The sequence below is a fragment of the Pleurodeles waltl genome, chromosome 9, assembly GCF_031143425.1.
Source record: "Pleurodeles waltl isolate 20211129_DDA chromosome 9, aPleWal1.hap1.20221129, whole genome shotgun sequence".
Classification (NCBI taxonomy): domain Eukaryota; kingdom Metazoa; phylum Chordata; class Amphibia; order Caudata; family Salamandridae; genus Pleurodeles; species Pleurodeles waltl.
Genome location: NC_090448.1, coordinates 189318400 through 189336164, shown reverse-complemented (window position 1 = coordinate 189336164; position 17765 = coordinate 189318400).

Below are 17765 nucleotides of genomic sequence, written 5' to 3'. Positions count from 1 at the left end.
GGTGTTAGCCTCCAGACTCCAATTCTAAGATGCAGGTCTTCAAGGTGCTCACAAAAGCAGCTAGAGAACAAATTCCTATGTGATCCAAAGGAACCCTGTTGCAATAATAATGGCTAGATAATAGAAATAACAGAAATGTAATTCAGTGGACGGGGTTGTTTGTGGTCTTTAAGACATGGCAAATGGGAACAGTGCAGGGCCAGAGAAGAGATGAATGTCCTTGAAACCCACATTGTAGAAAAGTCCTCCTTTTTGCCCTGGTCACGTTTTTGACAGATACTGGTGGTACTGACTCTTGACTGTGCCATCGGTACTGCTAACCAGTCCCAGTGCCAGTACTCAGTGTAAAATGAATATGCAAAGTAGACAAACTAAAATTGTCTATATCAACCTACTTATAAGTCCCTAGTATATGGTAAAGCATGTAGGTTTAGGGACCTCAGCAAAGGTAGTGTACCCATAGGTTCACTGCTGAGGTGCCCAGTGTCATTTTAAAGCAAACAAACACAAAGGATAGACGGAATGCAGAACCAATCAAATATTCACCCCCAGTCACAGATCTGGGTCTAATCCATCAATTGTTTTGCTGACCTTGCAACCCCAGTTTAGACCCAGCCATATGCAAATCAGTCTTGACCCTGTTCCTCTAGGGAACAGTCCTGTCTGAACTGCCAGGCCAGGCCTTCCCTGAACCAGAAACAAGCGTCCTGGGACCAGTTTCAGAGTATCATTCTTCATCAGCCAGGCTAGCTTGAATCCAGTGACATAGTGAGCCCGGGACCGATGTCTGGGCATTCCCTGCGCACATGGGGCGACAAAAGCAAACAAACACAAATGATGGATGGAATTCAGAACCAATCAAACTTTCACCTCCAGTCACAGATCTGGGTTTTGTCCATCAATTCTTTTTCTGACCATGCCACCCCAGTTTGGACCCGAGCATATGCAAATCAGTCTTGAACCTGTTCCTCAGGAGAACAGTCCAGTCCGAACTGCCGATCCAGGTCCTCCCTGAGAAACAAGCATCCTGGGACCGGTATAAGGGTACCACCGTTCATCAGCCAGGCTAGCTTGAACCCAGGGGTATAGTGAGCCCAGGACCCACGTCTGGGTATACCCCGAGCACTTAGGGAGGCAAAAGCAAACAAACACAAATGATCGACGGAATACAGAACCAATCAAACATTCACATCCAGTCACAGATCTGGGTTTAATCCATCAATTCTTTTCTGGTCTTGAGTCAAGACAGCTTACATCGACCGCGACCCGGCCTGACTTGCAGGTTTGTCTGGCTGAAAAACACCGGAGCCCCAGACTTCCAGGGTTTTACCGGGGGCTCATGGAAAGGCAATATAACTACATTGACTCAAATTCAGCTAGCTCTGGAAGGTTGTTTGACATCTGAGAGAAAAAGCTCCAAAAAAGTGACAAAGACCGAATGCAAAAAGTTGACTGAGGCTTCCTGCGCAGCGTATCCGAAGAAGACTCCAGGGAGGTGGGATACAACTTTGTCCTGGTGCAGAAACTTGTCGTATAAAAAAGACTAAGGAGGTCATTATGACTCTGGCGGTCCTGCCCCACCAGGCTGGCGGTGGCAGCCAGACAGCCGACAGTGTGGCAGTGCAGGACCGCCAAATTATGACAAGGGTTGAGAACTGGCTGTATCGCAGCCAGTTCACCACTTGTACCGCCAGGGGGAGGGTAGGACCACCTGGCCGAATGTTGACCACCTTCGACCCAACTGTCCACCAAACACTGCCTGCAGCAGCCCCGCCATGAAATCCCTGGCGGTAAGGATACTGGTGACAGGAATACTACTTCCTGTTGCCACTACAGGACTTCCCAATGTCCCTTCCATGTCAGAACACTTCCATCCCCTGACCCCATCAGAAGCTCCCCAAACCTCAAGCAGCGACGCCCCCCTCCCCACATCCCCATACTGTACACCCCGCCCCCAAACCACACATGCACACACCACACATACATAGATACATGCAAACATCCACGCTCACTCATTCACACACACATGCACACATGGCCACGACACTTCCCCCGCACCCCGCATAAACACAGTCACCCAGCCACACAAACACCCACAACACCCAACAACCCCCTCCATTCACACACACCCATTCACACACACAACACTCAACACCCCACTCCCCTGACGGTCGATCACCTTACCTGGGGGTCACAGTGGTCATTCGGGAGGGAACGGGGTTCATGGCGCTTGCTCCGCTGTCAGCGCCCTACCAACACAACATTGCCAAGCCGTCTACAATGTAGTAGTACAGTGAGCGGTATTGTGGTGACATGGCGGTGGCGTCGGAGCAAGCTCCACCAGACCGCTGACCACCAGTATGGCTGCTGATGGCCTCCCTGCCAAATAGTGGCAGAGAGCAGCCAGCAGCCAGCAGCCATCATATGGTGGTCTGAAGGCTGCCAACACTGGTGGTCAAGTGGCGGGTGTGACTTTGGCAGTCTGCGAAATAGACCACCAAAGTTATGAGGGCCTTTGTCTCATTACGACTTTGGTGGTCTTTTGTCAAGACTGCTGCAGTGAGACCGCCATGTTAACAGTAATCTGACTGCTGTATTAAGAGTCACATTATGAAGTCGACCAAAAAACAGTAAAAATTCTGAAACTTCCAGGACACTGGAGGATGGAAAAGATGCCGTTCCACAACCAGCCCCACTTGCCTGGCACAATTCAACCCACTAAATTATGATCCACAAATCACCAAAGCAGTTCGTCCATGACCGAAAGCCATTGGCGGACCGAAACACAGCGGTCACAACTAACTTCTGTCACAACACATCAGCACATTGGATAGTTTGAATACCCCACACATGATACACATCCACACACCATACACACTTACTCACAGCAGTATATAACACACCCCTACAAAACCTGCAATCTTTTGCATCCAAAATGCCATATAGATACACCAAGAAGCATATAAGAGAAGATTCCGTACTTGCACTCTATAGTTACATATAAATATATCACTCTGCACACACCACACATCAGCACAAATATCACAATACAGACATCACTAGCACACACAATCTACAATCACAGTTCAACAACCACACCACACCAATTACTCAACACTGCACCCTTACCCTCACAACACCCCCACACACCGTCTAACAACCACAACCATGTCCCCACAAAAACATCCATGTTTCACAGATGACAAGATGAGGGTCATAGTGGATGAAATTGTAAGGTTAGAGCCACACCTGTTTGGAGCACAGGTCAAACAAATATCTATTGCCAGGAAAATGGAGTTGTGGCACAGGATAGTCAACAGAGTCAACTCTGTAGGCAGTCATCCTCAAAAAGGGAGAACATCAGGAAGAGATAGAACGACCTACGGGGGAAGGAGAGTTCCATGGCATCCAGACACCAGATAGTCATACAGAAGACTGGATGTCGGCCCCCACCTCCTCCCCCTACCTTTACATCATGAGAGGAGAAGATCTTGGACATACTGTACCCAGAGGACATCTCAGGCATACCAAGGGGACTAGAGTCTGGTAAGTATCCACAATGTTGATGTCACACAATTGCCTTGTTCTGCATGCTCCCACATCACCCAATGCTACCCAATGTATCTATTTAAGCCACTACACAACTCACCAAATCACCTAGTACCCCTCTCTGCCATGCCGCCTCTCCACTGAGCCCAACTGACCTCATGGCCCTTGGAAATGGCCCATGAACTACAGGCCAATGATAGCATTATGACTCCCAGAATACACTAACCTATCGTTGTGAAAACCTGGAATGTGCACAACACGTCACATGCAATGCATGTACAACCCAATTACAAGCTATACCATCTACATTGTTTCAGTGAGGACCAGTACCTGGCAATGACAACAATGTAATGGCACACTCACAATAGCAACCAAACCAAAAACCAGCTACAGCTGAGTGACATTCTTACTGGCCACAGATAAAAGTTTCAAAACCAAGAATAGACTGACCTGGTTTGGAAAGGAAGATGGCTGAATCGATGCACATGCACAATATCTCTATACAGGGCACTTTTCCTTGCATACCTACATCTTGTTTTCCCACTAGGACACCTTTTCACCTTGTGCATCTCTGATGTGAGACATCTAGCATACCTGCTATTTACCAGGTAACAGAGGTGAACAGTCCATTCAAAAATGAAATAAACATATCTACAGTGCAATACATACTATCCTAGTATAACAAGAAAATATGTTAGGCCACTGTCTACATATCACACAAATGCAAGTAAACACATTATGAAGTCAGCTCTGTCTCACTCCCTCCACAAGCAACCTTGCCATTACCACTATAGAGATGATACCTGAGACTGTCAGTCACCATCTGGATGGAGCCCCCATTGAGAACAACAGCTTTGGATGTCTGGACACTGACGAACAACCTGGCCCATCCGGGACACCTGATAAGTTGATGACTCTCAGCCTCACCCTGCCCAAAGCAACTCCTACTAACCCTGTAGCATCAACATCACAGGCAACATTTCACCCCCAAACCTGTGTCCTAAGGGCAGTGTCTTCCATCCTGTGCCCCTCTTTACAGGTAAGTAATTCACCTATTGGGACCCCAGCCAATGATGGACCTACAATTACTGGTGGTAGGCTCACTGTGCCAAGGGCTCAAGGCATGTGCGTGTAGGGTACGTGTGAGGGATGCTGTGGGCCAGAGGATGGGGCCTCCAAGGGACACCACTGATCAGGAAACCATCTCGCAAATCTCTGGAGCATATCAAAGTTCTCAAGACAGGATGGGCCAAATCATCACAATGTTGGGGGAAAATCAAAGGCTGCAGAGGGACCATCACCAGGAAGTCTTGCAGCAGCGGCAGGCACAAAATGCCCACATGGCTACCATAACAGGGGTGCTGAGGGACATCAATACCACCCTGATTAGTTTTTCCACACAACATCAGGCACCTTCCACTAGCAATGTAACCTCTGTCCCTTCAACATCTGTAGCTGCTAGTGGAATGGAGGCCATGCCAGAGGAACCTCATGCCTCAGGCACCCCTCCCTCTGTAGCTGAAGGACCCTTCCACAAATGTGGGCGTCCACCAAAATATCTAGCAGAAACAGATTCCAAGACCAAACCCACTGCCAGGAAGTGAACCTCTCCTGATTAGACCCCCTTGTGTGTCACAGATACACCCTGTTGACTGTTCTGAAACTTAAATCCATTTTCCCATGGTACAAAGACACTGGACTTGTGTTGCCAACTGGTGTAGCAGCTACCTTGATTAAATCATCCACCATGACTTTACCCATCACTGTTATGTACGTATTTAACAGTATTATGTTTACACTTTACTCTTTATATGCACAAAAAAACACACTGAAACACAGGTACTTTGAATGTGTTCTTTTTAATCCATACAATAGTAATGCATGCCTATTTGTTTGTGGTAACCACCCCCCACCACCCACATTTCGAACAGACTTTGTAATGGATATCAAGTGGAGACACCTTCAGCAGGATACTCTTTACAACAGAAATATCACAGGACAAATGTGAAAAGGTTCATGGTAATTTAGCTACATAGCAGGGCCTAACTGATAGATCTTCTGTATGACCTGGTATAGACTCTTCTCATACCCATATCATAGTTTATAATTCACATATCCCATTGAACATACACAGACCAGAACAGAGGAACCCAATACTTAAAGCATACACAAGCATTGGTCTCAGACATGCAAGTTTGTCACTCACCTATGTCAGTCTATAGTGACATGCACAGTGGACTGCAAAGTCTGAAGAAAGGAAAACTATGTACAAAGGCGAACACTATTTACTCCACCTATAGTGAAGTGAGAGGCTATGATCCAACCTTAACACATGTGCCAGATACTCCTCCAGACACATGATATACCATTTTACATCCTCCTCTACCCCATTGGTAAAAGAGGAGGAGAAACCATTTACCTCCCCACTCTTATAATGGTTAAACAATTCACCTTACACCCCACTTATACTAAACTTATATCACCAGGTATCTGTCATATTCCCAGCTGCTTCCGGCACTGTACTTTTCAAGCCAAGGTTGCAAGGACAAACAGGTCCTAGACATATCTGTGAGTGAAAGCGAAATAGGATAGGACATTGCACATAACACACCTCAGATCTGTGAATTCAGTACCAGAAGTGTAAATTAGCATCTGCTACAATAAGATATGTGAATCCAGACCAATCTGTCCTGTACACAATACAAACTTTCAGTCTGCATTCACAACTCTCACTTAGGCATTGGAGCTAATTACACCCCCACAGAAGAAGCAAGTAAGAAGGTGTGATGCCACTAATCTACATCTGGTTACACACAAACAACTCTATATTAGGTCTAATTCACATACCTGTGTGTCAGTTGAAGTACTGATTGATGAGATCAGCTCTGGAGTCACCAGCTCCGTCTTCCTCTGGCTCTTCATCACTTGGCATTTCAGCATTACCAGCCACAGTTTCAGCTGCCTCAACTTCATCTGCTGTCAATGGGATCTGACATCTCAGGGCTACATTGTGGAGCATGCAGCAGGCAACTATTAGCTGACAAACCTTGAAGGGTGAGTAGAGGAGGGCACCTCCAGATAAGTCTGGGTTCTTAAATCTTGCCTTTAGGAGGCCAAAAGTGTGCTCATATACACATCTTGTCCTCCTGTGGGCCTCATTGTAGCAGATTTCCCCTAGCATTGTTGGGTACATCACTGTTGTCAACAGCCAAGGAAGGTTTGGATAGCCAGAATCACCTGTTAACACAATGTGAAAACAACACAAACATGTGTGTTTTACATGCTTTAATGTGATGGCAGGAGACATAAATCGCATAATACACAGTTCCATGGTAACTTACCAACCAGCCAGCCCCTCTCTGTTTGGAGTCATGTCATTAGCAGCGGGACTTTACTGTTTGTCATGATGAAGGAATCATACACAGATCTAGGATACTTGGCTGTGAATTGTGAGGTACTGATCTGCCAAACACACACTACCTGAACACTGATTGAGTGGTAGTTTTTCCTGTTCCTATATACCTGTTCATTTGCACTGGGAGGGACCATCAGTGGCTCCTACCACATGTGGAATGTGTTCCAGCTCATAAAAGTCTGTCTTCACATAGGCCAAATCTGCTCTGTGGGGAAACCTGATGTAGCTGTCCAGGTGTTTCAACAATGCACACAGTACATCCTTCAAAACCAGACTGAAATTGGGCAGATATATCCCTGCTGTAATACTGTATTCTGGAAGGATCCTGTGGCCAAGAAGCATAGCACTGACAAAACTTGAACAATGGGAGATATGCTACAGGGATTGTTAATGGCAGGAATCCGATCTGGCTCCAACTGATCACATAGATCCATGATGGTATTACGATTCAGTGGTCGGTACCCTGGTTGATGTCTTACTCTCCTCATAACAGGATAACTATATGAAAAAAGCAAACCTAACATGAGAAATGCTGATTGCATACATTTATTACAGTTATTTACATTCCTCACACCTAACATCTGTCGAGGACGGCTACTACATCTGATATAAACAGTACTGCACATAGCTATGTATCCTATTTGACCCTCCTTGTTGCACATTGCCAAATATTACAACAGGATTAAACTTTTGTAACTACTGCAACTGTCAATTTGTGAAATACTTAGCACTTATAAATATATTGCACATATTTAAGGCTTTATTTGTTTCATTCCTACAAGTAGTAACATCTGAGTATCTGTACAGAGCTATCACCACATGTCCCCACACAACACAGCTTATATTGCACATATGCACAATATGTCACCCAAACTGAGGGGCAGTACATACAGATGTAAAGTACTAAAGGAGGTGAAGTATATGATGCAGATTTCAAAACTGCACCATAGATGATGTGCTCAAAATGGCAGGCACCTGACCTGCTGTACTGCACAGGTGGAAGTGACCTAAGTCCGGCAGGGGAAGTCGTCCTGGCGGTAGGTGGTCACAACCACGGTGTAACTTGCCACTGAAAGGCATTGCTTCCTTTGGCGGTGTTGGGCCAATGGCGGTGTCTGCCAGCGGTGACAGTCATGTACGTGGCAGCAGTGACCTCCATCTTCTGCAGTTTTTCTCACTTGACTCCTGACACTGCTACCAGCAAGACCTCCAATACCTGATCTGCAGTGTACTGCCTCTGGAAGCTACCATGCCATGCAGTGCAGGTGATAGGGCCCCAGCCTTCACCCCAGAAGATCTTGATAAACTAGTGGACGAGGTCCTATCCCTGTATGGACAGCTATATCGAGCACCAGAGGACAAGGTGAGTCCAATGTCACAGCAATGTGTGATAGGTGTTGTGTCAGACGGAGTACAGTTGATGTGAACTTGTCAAGGTGCTGATGCATGCAGATGGTATATTGTGTTGGCATGTTAGCTGAGAGGACGGTTATATGTACCAACTTTCAGTGACTAATGTGTATTGTCCACTCCTATTGATATGGTGCATATGGGCATGACTTTCTCCTTTTGTCTGAGTCATCCATGTGGGTCAATACCCATCAGAAGAAGGGGATTTGGCGTGCCATTGCCAAGGAAGTACTGACCCTGGGGATCCACAGCCAGCGGAGCACCCATTGTAAAAAGCGTTGGGAGGGCCTGAGACGCTGGGCCCTGAAGACCTCTGAGGCCCAGCTGGGGATGTCCTCCCAACAAGGAAGGGGTCCCCGTCGGACCCTGACCCCCCTAAAGGCCCACATTTTGGCAGTAGCCTATCCTGAGGTGGATGAGCATTTGAGAGCAGCATAGCAGCCACAAGGGGGTAATGTGAGAAAGTAGCATCTTTCTATCATGGTTACCCCCACTTTTGGCCTGTTTGTAGAGTGTGTGTCAGTGTGTTTTTACTGTGTCACTGGGATCCTGCTAACCAGGAACCCAGTGCTCATAGATAAAAATCCTATATGTCAGTGTGTTTTGCCTGTCTGACTGGGATCCTGCTAGCCAAGACCCCAATGCTCATAGTTTGTGGCCTAATGTGTGTGCTGTCAGTAGTGCTTAACTGTGTCACTGAGGTTCTGCCAACCAGAACCTCAGTGCTTATGATCTCTCTACTTTTAGATTTATCACTATAGACTAGTGACTTCATTTACCAATTTCAATTGGCACACTGGACCCCCCTTATAAGTCCCTAGTATGGGGTACTTAGGTACCCAGGGCATTGGGGTTCCAGCAGATCATTATGGGCTGCAGCATTTCTTTCACCTCCCAAAAGGAGCTCAGACAAACACTTTCACAGGACTGCCACTACAGCCTGCGTGAAATTGTACACACACTATTTCACAGCTATTTTCACTGCACTTAAGTAACTTATAAGTCACCTATATGTCTAACCTTCCTTTACTGAAAGATAGGTGCAAAGTTACTAAGTGTGAGGGCACCCTTGCACTAGCGAGGGTGCCCCTACATAGTTCAGGGCCAATTCCCGGGACTTTGTGAGTGCAGGGACACCATTACACACGTGCACTATATACAGGTCAATATCTATATGTAGCTTCACAATGGTAACTCTGAATATGGCCATGTAAGGTGCCTAAGATCATGGGATTTTCGCCCCATTCCAAATCTGGCATTGGGGATCCAATTCCATGCATCCTGGGAGCTCCACCATGGACCCCCAGTACTGCCAAACCAGCTCCCTGAGGCTTACAATGCAGCTGCAGCTGCTGCAACCTCACAGATAGTGTTCTGCCCTCCTGGGGTCTGAGCAGCTCAGTCCCAGGAGGGCAGAACAAAGCATTTCCTTTGGGAGCAGGGTGTTTCAACCTCTCCATTTGGAAGTAGGTGTTACAGGATGGGGAGGGCTAGCCTTCCCCATCCTCTGGAAATGCTTTGAAGGGCACAGATGGTGCCCTCCTTGCACAAGCCAGTCCACACCGGTTCAAGGACCCCCAGTCCCTGCTCTGGCACGAAAATGAATAAAGGAAAGGGGAGTGACCACTCCCCTGTCCATCACCACCGTAGGGGTGGTGCCCAGAGCTCCTCTAGTGTGTCCCAGACTTCAGCCATCTTGTTTTCCAAGGTGTGGGGACACTCTGAGTCCTCTGAGCAGCCAGAGCCAGCAGGTGACATCAGAGACCCCTTCTGACAGGTCCATACCTGATAAGGTAGCCAATCCCCCTCTCAGGGCTATTTAGTGTCTCTCTTGTGGGTTCTCTTCAGATTCTTCTTGCAAGTTTCCAGCAGGAAGCCTCTGCAACTACTACTTCATCCTCTTACCTCGGATCAACAGCAGACTGCTCCAGGAACCTCTGTAACAGCAACAAAGTATCCAGAAGGGCTACTTTTCCTCTGCAACTTCAGCTCCAGCCAGCAACTGCAACAGTTTCCATGGTGTGTGCACTCTGTGTACTCCCTGTCTCCCCCCTCAACCAGAAGGACCGAAGAAATCTCTCGTGGGGTGACAGAGTCACTCCCCTGCTCAAGCAGGCCCCTTGTAAGTCAATGACCAGTTCTCTTGGACTCCTCTCCTGGTGACGAGCATGCTCCTTGGAACATAGAGGGTGGACCCCTTTGACACAGGCTGTCCTGAAGTCCTGCTGCCCCAATTTGGAGGAGGGAAGACTTTGCCTTTCCTGAGATCGACAGCACCACTGTGCACTGTGTCTTCTTCACCTCCTGAGGCCTTTGTGCACTATTTGCAAATTTTGTATGTGCACAGCCTGGCCCATGTCCCCAGCACTCTATCCCGCAATGCTCAACTCGCTGAGTTGTTCTCCGGCGGCGTGGGACCTTCCTTTGTAGTGCTGCACCAACCGCATTTTGCACCTCCTTTGTCCCCATGTCCTGGGACTCCCGTGGGTTCTATCTGGTGTTCTGAGGGTTCTCTAAAGTGTTGAGAGCCTCCTCTTCCTTCTCACACATAGTTGAGGCCCCCAGATCCTGATGGCGCCATTTTGACACAAAGCACCACTTTGCTGGAACCAAAGCTTGTTGGAGGAATCCAGTGCCAAAACCCACATGCATCCAACTTCTCTTCGTGGGACATCCAGTGCATCATGCAGGAACCTACTGAAATCTTCCATGGGTGCATTTCTGCAGTCTTCGTCGAACCGGGGACTCTTCTTTTGCACCCTCTTCTGGGTTGGCAGGGGCTCCTGTCCTTCCTGGAACTTCTTTTAACTTCTGCACTTGGTCTCCTTCCTTTGCAGGTCTTCAGGTCCAGGAATCCACCATTTGTTGTTTGCAGTCTTGCTTGCTTCTTGCAAGAACTCTAATCACGACTTGTATTGTGTCCAAAAGAAACTTGCAGTACTTTACTCCTGCTTTTCTGGGCTCTGTGGTGGGGTATTTTACTTACCTTTGCTGTATTTTTACTCTTCCAGCGTTTCGCTATACACTACAGTTGTCTAGAGTGGAATTTGTTATTCGCATTCCACTTTCTTAGTATATGGTTTGTGTTGCCCCTAGACCTATTTTCTCCCATTGCATTCTATAGCATTTCCCATTGTTTGCACTATCCTATGTCTCATTACTTACCTTATTTTGGTGTCTACTGTATATATTGTGTACAATACTTACCTCCAGAAGGAGTATTGCCTCTAAGATATTTTTGGCCTTGTGTCACCCAAATAAACTACCTTTATGTTTGGTAACACTGATTATTGTCTTTACTTGTGTATAAGTACTGAGTAACTATAAGTGGTATTCATGAGCTTTGCATGTCTCGTTATTCAGCCAAAGCTGCTCTGCTACAGCTACCTCTATCAGCCTAAATTGCTAGAACACTACTACATTTCATTAATAAGGGATAACTGGACCAGGTAAAAGATGTAAGTAACCAAGGTACCCACTACAAACCAGGCCAACCTCCTTCAGGTAAGTACTGACTGAATCCATGTACTTCCCTCTGCTAGTTTGGTGTATGCCATCTCACTATAGCAGCAGTGCCAATGTAGTAGGTGCAGCAGGTATGTTGACTAATGGGAATACATAGTAGCCCAGTTGCTTTAAAAAAAAAGTTGATCTTGCCTTTGGGTATACATGGAAACATGTTTATCCCCTGTGTCCAGCAATATGGATGACTGCATGTGGAGATGCGCTTGTGACTCCAGGTCCAATAATCCTATTGCTGTTTAATGTACCTCTGAGGTATTATTCCACTCCCATTACTCATGATCCGCTCTATGTGCTACATTGGCCTTGAACTATGAGTTTTACAGTATCAAGTTATTCAGTGTCTAGAAACAATTTTATGCTTCATATGAGGCAGGCATCCCATTCAGGCAATTGGTATGCCCATTATAGAACTGTCCATATGTGATTTGAGGAGGTGTCCCATAGTCAACTCAACATCATACTATGTGGTATGTGGAGTTTGTAATGGATAGACATCAAACAATGGGAAACTCAAGTTGTGTTTTAGCCCTTTACATTTCTTGCCATTACAATGACATGTGGACATTTAGCTTGTGCCCTAAGTTCTTTGTTGTAGACGAGGTAAGTGTCTAGGCAGTATCACCTTGGTACACTGTGCTTTGTCCTTGCTAAGTATGCCAATGCCATACTTATAAGAGTGCTACATATGGTATTACCTGCTTACATCATGTCTCAAAGAATACTTGGTGGCTGATACTGCATAGTGGGCTGTCCATTGCTCCACTTACTTTAGCTGATGTGCCCTGTTTGGACAGGTTTTGGTCTTGGCTCACCTCTATTGAGCCACATATGATAGTTTAGCTGCACTTCCATGTCACTAACACATTTTGTTGTTGTGGGATATGTAGTCAGTTACATAGCAGTCACATAGGTGCACGTATCATTCATGTGTACATAGTTTTTTAGAGGGGTAAGTGTTGTGTCTGCACTTTTCTTGTGGGTAGCACATGTCAGGTCAGCTGTAAGTGAAGTATGTGTACATATGTAGCATGTCAGGTGAAATGGTAAGAGCCCTCATAAGATTTAGTGGGATCTCTATAGTTAGTTGTTGTAACTATGTATGCTCTGGGGACGTATCATGGGTGCTAGGTAGCTCACAGCTCCTGTACATGGCCATGGTATATTTGGCAATGTCTGTGAATAGTGACTGCAGTAAATCATGTCAGATTGTGGTAAATGTATTGACATTGCTGTTCTCTAGACATGAGATATCGAATTGTGATGGACACTGTATGCGACTGCCACATGTTGTGTATTCGTTAGTGTATGTAACCATTGTGTCAGGTATGTGGACAAGGATCAGCTAGGCATGCGATTTGAAGGCTAGGTGCTGTCTTGTATGTGATGAGAAATTACATTCCTTGCATGACTTTTGGTGATGGACTGGGCAAGTGTGTAGTCAGAGTAGCAATGATATGGTATGATCTGTCAACTGCATTATCTTTAACTGATAACCTGAAGGACAATGACATGCTGTATGGTGATGATAAATGTGCTTTGGCTAGGCCATGATGACCATGCTGCCTTTGAGTTACTAGTGATTTGATGGAATAGTAAAGTAGTGTTCAAATATGTGGCTTATGTTGTTGGTGGACAATTGACAAATGTGGTAGTTTGAAATATCATATTTGAACATGATATGGGATCTGAGGGTTTTACATTCTGACTGCCTTGCCAGGAGATGTATACTTACAGTTGTTCATGTAATGTGGGCATATGAAGGTTGTGATGGCCCTCTCTCTGTGACTCTTCCCCTCCCCCCACTCTCTCTGCATCAGCATCGGTAGGCGAAGGACAATTGGCACAGGTGAGTGGGGATACTGACAGCCAGTGGACTCAGAGGGCTGAGACCACTGACAGCGAGGGACCCAGTGGCCCAGAAGGCGAGGGGAGTGCCACAGGGGAGACAGGATCAATATCATCATCCTCAGAATCCTCCACGTGTGGCCACTACCTGGGGGTTGGCAGACCCATCTGGGACCCCCAGCACCATCTCCGTCCACCACCCCCTTTCTACCACCAACCTCACTGTAGCTCCCCACCTAATTGTCTGTGCCTGCTCACCCAAGTGGGTGGGCCGCAGGCACCTCTGTCCCTGCCCCTGTCAGTCCTGCTGCCCTCAGTAAGGAGGCTATTGACCTCCTGAGGTCAATCTCTGTGGGTCATTCGACCATTGTGAATGCCATCCAGGGACTTGCAACTCAAGTGCAACAGAGTAATGTGTTTCTGGAGGGCATTCACAGTGCACTGGCATGCCTACACAGATTCTTTCAAGCTCTGGCTTCAACACTGCCGGCAGACGGTCACCCTTTGTCTACCGTCCCCCCTCCACCTTACTCTTCCCAAACCCAAACCCTTCTTCCCCAACCAAGCCAAAACACACAGACAGACAAGCATGCATCCACCCCAACATCCAAGGGTAGGTCTGACAAACACAAGCACCACAGGACATACCACCAGCATGCACACAAAATCCACCTGCAGACCTTTTAACAGTCACAGCCTACCCTGATACACCCACCACCCCAGCATTATAGACACAACACCAGACACACCTGTAGACACAACACCAACATTGACGGATCCAGCCACTACACCTATCTTACCCACATACATCACAAGAGCAGACGCTCAGACATTCACCCCAGTCACCACATCCGAAGGCACCACAACCACAGACATTACTACATGCAATGCATCCACCGTGCCTGCAGTCACCGCCCCAAGAAACAGTCACCCACCCACCACGGTTTCTTGCAGCACCCCCACCCCCTCCTTCCAAGACACATAAACTCCCACACTCACCCACCCAACAGACAGCTACCACCTACAAGCATACCTCACACACACATGCACCAATACTATCCCAACTACTCCTCTAACAACCACTCCTTCTCCCTCCACACCCAAACCCTTCTGCCATGACCATCCCCTTATGTCAAAGAAAGCTTTTCTCACAGAGTTTTTCTTTTTCCCTACTCCTCTCCCATTCTGTGATACCCCTAAATGTTCTGTGTCCCTCCCTAAGTCGGGCCCTTCCACTTCAAAGTCCTCCCTCGCACTAGTACCCATGCCCCTCCCCGCAAAGAAGTCAATCCCTCTCAAAGCTACTCATGCCTCTCCAAAGCCTCGACCTAAGCCCCCCCCTCCCAAACCTAAACCTAAAGGTCCTCCTCCCAATCCTAAGGCCAACAACCCCCCACCTTCCAATCCCTGATGTACCTGCCGGTCAACTTAAAGCCCCTACCTATGGAGGTTACATGGCAGTCAGGAGTCAAGTTGGGAGAACTAGCATGTGCTTTGTGTTCATGTTGCTCACACTATTGTTGGACTCGCCTCTGGCCTTGGACATAGATTTTTTTTACTGATAATAATCAATATGAGGACCAACCTGTTGTTGGCTTCTACCTCATAACTTTGTCCTGCATATCTTTACCTAGGCAGTTTTGGTATTGGCTGACATTGTGTGTGTGCATTTGGTTCTCAGTGGTGGTTGTGCTACCAGTTTTGTTTGGGTAGCATGGTGGTTGTGTGCATTGCATTTGCCCACCAGTGATGGGTGTGTTGTGTGATGGCCATGTGTAGGTTGTGGACATGTTGTAGTGCTGCTATTGTTTTGTGTTTGTGTTGACATATTTTAGTTGTAGTGCTGTGTGTTTGGACTATGTGTGCGAGTGTGTGTGGGTAATGGTATGTTAGGTACGTTGTGTAGTGTGTTTGTTGGTTATTTCATGTGCAGCTCTTTTTAGATGTGTGGTTGTGTGTGTTCGTTCCCTGGTGGTGGTACTGGGTGTTGCATGTATGCTTTGTCAAGGGGTATTGTCTATTGTGTGTCCTTGACAACGTTTTGATGATGTAGCGATTGTGGTGTAGTTATGTCATTTGGTGGTGTTGTGTGTGACTGTGCCGTGTATCTGGGGATTGCTGTGTGTTTTAGATGTGTGTGTGTGTGTTTGCCGTAGGGTGTGTACCGTGTATGTGGGGGTGTGCATGTGGCTGTGTGTGAGTGTGCATGTCTGTACGGGGTTACTTGTGATTGTCGCCCCCTCCACCCATTTCTAATTGATATGTTGTGTGTGTCTAGGTACTTTGACAATTTACAACAGTGACAGGTAAGTGTGTGTACTCACAGTTGCTTTTGTCACTGATTCCGAATTCATTGGGCAAGCAGGAGCAGAGGGAGGACGTGTAGTTCTGGTTCCATGGCAGCTCAAGACGATTATGACTTCCTGAAACTGAGTGTCTCCTTTTATACAGGTGTTTCTGCCTGGGTTTCTATGGTGGTGAGACCGCGGCGGAAACCTTGATGGTATGCAACCTCATAATCTGTCCGGCAGAAACATGGTCTCTACTGACCTGCAGGTGGCTACCATTGCCTGTGGCTGCCTGACTGCAGTGGCAGTGCCAGCATTGATTTTGCTGTATTCTGTTGGTAGTACCACCATTGTCATAATTTGGTGGTCTTCTCAGCCAACCTGTTGGCGGTCCGACCGCCATCGCTGACATGGCGGTCCTGTTACTGCCAAACTCATAATGACCCCCTTTGTCTCCTAAGTTAAGCCTTGTTGCTCATTGCCAAACTACCAAGGGTTGAACCAGGATTAATTTATTGAGATCCTGACTGGACCTAAGTGGGGGAGTTGGGGTCTATTGCTAAGTGTAGGTACCTACTTGCCCTTACCAATAATCTGCTGTCCAACACACGTAAAGATGTTTACATTTGATTTGCAGGGTACAGCTAGCAAGCTGACATGTGACAGAACAGAGTGGAAAGATTTTGGAGGAGAGAGAGAGAATTCTTGGCATAAGAAATTGATTATATTCTCTTAGAGAAAGAATGCGTGCTTTCAAAGCCCAACTAAATGATTTTTACAACAGTCTCATCTGCTGAAGACCAAGGTGTTCTAGCAGATTGAGCGGTGTTTCAAGATAGAAGAATGTGTATCTTTACTTTTCTTTGCTGGTGTTTGATGGCAATTGTGCTGGTGGTAAAGCAGTCTAATAACATGTGTGAGACAAATAGCACACTACGTTTTCAGTTGGTAAAGGAGAGAAAGAGTATTAGGGTAAAAAAATGATCATCAGAGTTAAATATCTTTCTAAGAAAAATGATTGATTTTATGTCATGACACATAGGCTAACATTATGCAAAACTCTTTTATTGCCCGCTCACAGCAGCAACAATTACAGGAATTGAGAACTTCAAGAAGAGCCTAATAAGGTATAAAGTCTATCCACTCACTGCCTTCTTCCTTCTTTGTTGCTGCTGCTCACAAGATAAGTATTCTTTGTTTTGCTCGCTTGTCACCCTCCCACCCTCTTTCCTTTGAGGGAGATTTACTTTTTTTTATGTGACTGCATTTATGACGCACATGGGTTTCAATGTATTTCTCTATTTCTAATATCAAAGTAGTATTACATGAGAAGCTTTTTATATGACTCATTTTTATTGCATTGCCCTTTACCACAATTATACATTTCCATTCTGTTTTTTTGATCCTTGCACATATCTTTTGTTGCCTGACTCTGCCCCAGTTTTCTGGCAGTTGATTTTAACCGCCTCTTTCAAAGAGCTGCCTGAGCATGGCTCTAACTGAGCAGTGGGACTACTGACTGTTCCATCATCACTGCGCGCTCCTGCCACCCTGAGCACAAGAATGTCATGTTGTGGGCTCTGGGTGCTGTGTGCCACTGCAGCACTCCTCGATCCTGAAACCATCCTGGTTGCGACGGCAGTGGTAGCTACCTTCTTGCTGCTGACCCAACCTGATGTGACTGCATTTTGCCCAGTTTATCGGCACGTCCAAATTAAGAGGAAAGAACCTTG